The following is a 6,000-nucleotide window of genomic DNA, read 5'->3' on the forward strand; positions in this document are numbered from 1 at the left end:
GTCTGACAAACCCGCACCTAAGCTGCTTGCAACAGCTACACCGACAGGTATGGGGTAACAAGTGTCATAACATTCCGGCGCTTGAAGAACGTCGAGTACGAGGTCTTCGAGTTTTAGTATGGTTATAACATCTCTCATGGCAAATTAACAAAACACACAGTTCACGGGGATTTAAGGAGTTTTATTTAAATATAAAACCACACACACACACAAGTATGACGATTTACTTTCATACACTAAGTCTTGGTTCAGTTAAGACTATAACAACCCTTTAGAAAATATTGGATTTTCTGGAAACAAACTTGTAACAAATAAAAAGGAACATCATTCATTTTTCATTCATAAATTGCTTATGAACTCACCAGCTTTATGATGATACTCTTTCAAAAACAACTTGTATTCTTAGGTAATCAATGATATAGGTAACCACAAGATTTTTGAAGGCAAGACGCTAAGGCGTAGATTTCTTTTGAACTATTTTGACATCATATGTAATTTATTTGGAACATGTATTTTTGCAACGATGTAACCTTTTAAATTATATTTATGATGGTTGTGTTTACTTTCTTCACTATGGTTATGATACTGAGCATGACGTCCTCCGCCCCCGAACGTTTCCGCCGTTCTGGTTTGGGGGTGTGACAATTCTTGAAGTTGACTTTGAAACTCTCTTTGGTCCTTCCAAAATCGGTCTTGATTCGGAATCTCGATCAAGACCATCTCTCATTCCAATTCCCTCTTCGGAAGCTCTAGTCTCTCAAAATGTCTCCGGTCCGATCCCCAGCCTATCTCCATTTGATTCCGCTCCATTTCAACCTTCTCTGGTTGAGGGGGAGAATGCTAATCCCTCTCTTGAATCAAATGTGGATGGCTTCCAAGATGCAGCTGCTGATTTCGATGATTCCAATCCGCTCAACAATGATGAAAATGAAAACTTCTTTGAGTTCCCTACTGATGATGATGTCAACCTCTCTGGTTCAGAAGTTCAGGGGGAGCATCATCCCAACATTCAAACCATTCAGGGGGAGCAAATCAATTCCATTGTTGATATCGGTTCGACGGCTGCCCAAGAACTCCCACGATTACATATTTGGACGAAGGATCATCCTCCGAACCAAGTAATCGGAAACCCCAATGCTGGTGTACAGACTCGTTCGACCACTAATATTCAAAATGAGTGTCATTTCTCAGCATTCATATCCATGGTTGAACCTAAATCCATCAAGGAAGCATTGGAGCATGCTGACTGGATTACAGCCATACAAGACGAACTGGCAGAATTTGACCGAAATGAAGTTTGGACTCTCGTGCCCCCCCTCAGAATCATCCCATTGTCGGTACGAGATGGGTGTTTCGCAACAAACTGGATGACGCAGGAGTGATCATTAGAAATAAAGCAAGGCTGGTGGCTAAAGGATTCACTCAGATCGAAGGGCTCGACTACGATGAGACCTTTGCTCCTGCTGCACGTCTTGAAGCCATCAGAATCTTTCTTGCTTATGCAGCTCATAAAGGCTTCAAAGTTTACCAAATGGATGTTAAGAGTGCATTTCTCAACGGTGAACTTGACACTGAAGTGTACCTTCAATAGCCTCCCGGATTTATTAATCTCTCCTTTCTGAATTACTGTTATAAACTCCAGAAGGCTGTCTACGGACTCAAGCAAGCTCCTCGGGCATGGTACGAGACCCTCACTGATTTTCTTAAGCGCTCCGGTTTTCAAAGAGGAATTCCCGATCCCACTCTATTCCGAAGATCGAATGGAAAGCATCTCATGTTGGTACAAATTTATGTGGACGACATCATTTTTGGATCTACGGATTCATCTATGGTTGCTGAATTTGCTAAACTAATGGTCAATCGATTCCAAATGAGCATGAATCGGGAGTTAAGCTTCTCTCTTAGCCTCCAAGTCAAACAGACTAACAGAGGAATCTTCATTTACCAAGAGAAGTACATTTCGGAACTCCTCAAGAAATACTCAATGGATACCTGTGCCTCCGCCAAGGTACCAATGGGCTTCGGACACAAGATCTTTGCCGACCCTTCGGGTGTTTCTGTTGATGAAAAGAAATAATGTGGAATGATTGGATCCCTAATCTATCTCACTGCAAGTCGTTCGGATTATATGTTTCCAACATGTCTATGTGCTAGATTTCAAATCAACCCAAAGATGTCTCATCTCTTGGCTGTGAAACAAATCTTCCGATATCTTAAAGGCACAAAATGTCTCGAACTATGGTACACATCTAATGAGAGCTTCCTACTTCAAGCCTACTCAGATTCAAACTATGGTGGTCTTCAACTCGATAGAAAAAGCACTTCACGTGGCTGTCAATTCTTAGGTGGTCGTTTGGTCAGTTGGTCATCCAAGAAACAGAACTGCGTTGCACTCTCTACAGCCGAAGCTGAATACATTGCTGCTGCCAGCTGTACATCTCAAGTTCTGTGGATGAAATCTCAACTCTTGGATTATGGTTACCGCTTTCAACGCATTCCTATCTATTGTGACTCTCAAAGTGCCATTGCAATTTCTCACAATCCAATTCAGCACTCAATGACTAAGCACATTGATATCAGGTACCATTTCATAAAAGATCATGTACTAAATGGTAACATTGAACTCATTTTTGTTCCATCTGACGATCAGATTGCTGATGTCTTTACCAAGGCATTAGACGAAACCAAATTCAATGGTTTTCTCAACAACATGGGTATGATGATACCGGATCCTCAGTTCTTTCAAGAGACTTGTTCTCTTTGATAGACGTATTTGAAAGAAATCAAGTTCCGATCTTAAAATCTTTTTATCTCGAAACTACTTTCTCTCGGAATACTTAGGATCGTTTTACTTATCTTTGTTTCTGAACTTCACTTGAGTTTTTAAGCTGTACAGTTCATCCTGATTGTTTGCCATTTAAAGACCACATTGTCAAAAGCACATCGGAATTACTCCGGAAAAGACGTTACATTCCAGAATTTTCAAAATGTGTCCGAAATTTTCAAAATGTGTCCGGAATTTTTCAAAATGCGCTCCAGAACTTGCAAAATCTGCTCCGGAATTTCAAATTTGCTCCGGAATTTCAAGAAAAAAAAAATTTGCTCCGGAAGGTTTCTCAAATTTCAACCAGAAATGTTTTAAAACTTTTGCTCCGGAAATCTTAACCCTCACTCCGGAAGGCTGTCACAATCATGTTCCGAAACCATTTTCAAATTCACTCTGAAATTTCTTTAAAATCACCTTTCCGGTATTTTTCAAACAAACTGAGTTTCTGCTCTGGAATTTTTAAACAAACTGAATCTCAGCTCCGGAATCAAAACTCACTCCGGATCATCTTCGCATTCCGGACCTCCTTTCAAAACAAGTATGTTCCGGATCACAACCCTTTACCCTCCGGATCATACTGTGTCCGGAACAACTCATCCGGAATACCAAAGGACAATAAGGTGAAACATTTTTCTCAACGGTTACTTTCTAAGTCAATCCTTATCCAATCCTCCTCGATTTGTGTGACACGATTGCACGCCCCCATGAAAATAGCCATCGAATCGCCGGTTGAGTTCTCCATTTTTAACCACAAATCACTTTACCTTTCACCTCCCAAGTCAAATCAACATCCCTAAATTCGTCTGTCATTAAATGCGACCCGTTTTCTCATTCGGATACTCATCATCACTTTTCTGACCCGACCCATTTCCCTTACCTATAAATACCCATTTAAACCCCTTTTTACCTCTTTACGCTCTCAAAACTCTCAATCTCCCAAATTCTCTCAACTGTTCTTCGTGTTCTTCAAGAACTCATAACCTGCAACAATGGCGTCTTCACAAGAACCCACACAAACTACACCAACTCAAAAGAAGTCGATTGCAAGGATGAAATCTTCCAAAAGCTCAAAAGGTTCCTCCTCCTCTGCTGATCAAGAACCTTTTCTGATAGACACTACCCAATTGTTTTCCTTAAACCCACTGGATTATGATGAATCGATCAGAGTGATGATTGAGTTCATTGATAATCACCCCATCTCCATTCCCCTCACCAAAATCCTTGAACCTCCATTACCACTTCATCACCTTCATCGCGCTTTCACCAGTATCAGATTCGTCGATGGTGCTCTAGAAACACCAATTATCGGTGACAGAATCGTTCCCATCTATAAATCGACCTTTCTCAAGGCGATTGGTCTCAAAGCAAACCCAAGGGGTTTCAAAGTCGTTGGACCAACGACTGAAGAGTTTCAGACGTTTCTCAACTACATCGGGTACTCTCAAGACTACAAAGCAAAAGATTTCATGAAGTCTGCTGTGTCCGGACTATGGACTGTACTGATGCACCTCATCCTCATAGGGCTGTCCGGAAAGCATGGAGGAACGGACACCTTAATCAAGGACTGGCTCAATGTCGTCTTCAGCATCTACTCCGGACGCGAGAATGTTGTTGATCTTCTGGAAGTTTTGTGGCAAGACTTTTGCAAATTTGCTACCAAGAGGAAGCCGAATGAAATTTCAAGCCCTAGGTTCTGGGCACTGACACTCAAACAAGTATTCAAGGAGCTTTCGGAACCGCTTCCGTTCAACACTATTCCTCCGGAGGTATGTTTCACATTTAAACTTGTAAAGGCTTATAGGAGTCCAGACCAATCCTCATTTGGTCCGTTCAGACGTCTTCCAGACCGCATGTTGGCCCTCATTCCTTTCGAGTCCCCTTATTTAAAACAACACTTAGAGACCTCGGTTGTGTTCGAACCAACACAACCTGCCCCTGTCTCTATTGAGCCCATCTCAGAAGAGGCCAAACCTACTACGTCCGGATCTAAGATTAAGAAACTGGCCAAGCGAAAGGCTTCTCCCACAAAGCCCAAAACCAAAAAGAAAGCCAAAGTCAGTGCTCCCTCTCAACAGGAGGGCAACCATGACATTCCGGCTGATTCTGGCCGTCCGCACACCCCACCTACTCACTCATCCGAGGGTACCCCTTGATGATTCAAAATCACCTGTACACACTCACGGGGAGTCTCCACATAATCCACCCTCACCTTCCCAAAAAGATGATGCCGGTGTTGATCATAGTTCCTTGCAGCCCCTTGGAACACACCCACGAGTCACCTTTGATGATCCCATTATTTCTTCTACATGCACACACTCCGGAACCATTGTTCTGGACCCTAAGCTTTCTGGAGATGGGGCAGTCCCTCCTCCTCCGGAAGCCTCAACTGGTCTGATACCCGGAAGGCGTACAGGACGACCAGGTGTTAACGATCCCCAATGGGAAGATTTTGTCAACAGGGCTGCATCCAAATGTTCGGATCTCACCAGAGCTCAAGTGGAGTCAACTCTTATCTCCATGAGGAACAGCGCCATCCAAAACAACTTTCCATATGTTCCTCCCACTGACGCTAATGCTATAAATGAGCTCACATCGGAACTGCCTCCCATCGCAACTCATCAAAGCATCTTCCATACCGATCCGGAAGAACAAATCTCTAAAGAAATCTTGCTGGATGAAGATGCAAAAACCATTCCGGACGCACATCTCATGACTTCAGTTCACTACCAATCAAAGGCATCTGTATCCAAGTCTGCTTATGACTTCGGATCCTCATCCTCTACCACTCCGGACGGAGGTTCAAACTCCAAATTGCAAGAAGATGATGATGCAACGAAACCGGGTCCTTCCACAAATCCTTTCTCACACCAACCTCCTCTGTAACACTCAGATTCCGATTCCGAATCATTAGCTGGTGACTATGTTGACCCCTTTGCTCTCCTCGAGACACGAACCAACGTCTCTGACACCATGAAGAAAGTGTCATCCGTAGAGACATCTGTAATAGAGCTTAACACCAAACTGGATCAAAAAGTCTCCGGACTTGATTCCAAACTTGATGTCATTCTCTAGTCACTATCCCGGCTGTCCAGACCATCTGTTGCAGAAAGAGAAGCCCAACTTGATCAGTTGATCTCCATCCGGCTCAAGCACACAATAGAGGAAGTTGACAC

Source organism: Lactuca virosa, chromosome 3 (assembly GCF_052849685.1).
Source record: "Lactuca virosa cultivar CGN04683 chromosome 3, Lactuca_virosa_CGN04683_v6, whole genome shotgun sequence".
Lineage (NCBI taxonomy): Eukaryota > Viridiplantae > Streptophyta > Magnoliopsida > Asterales > Asteraceae > Lactuca > Lactuca virosa.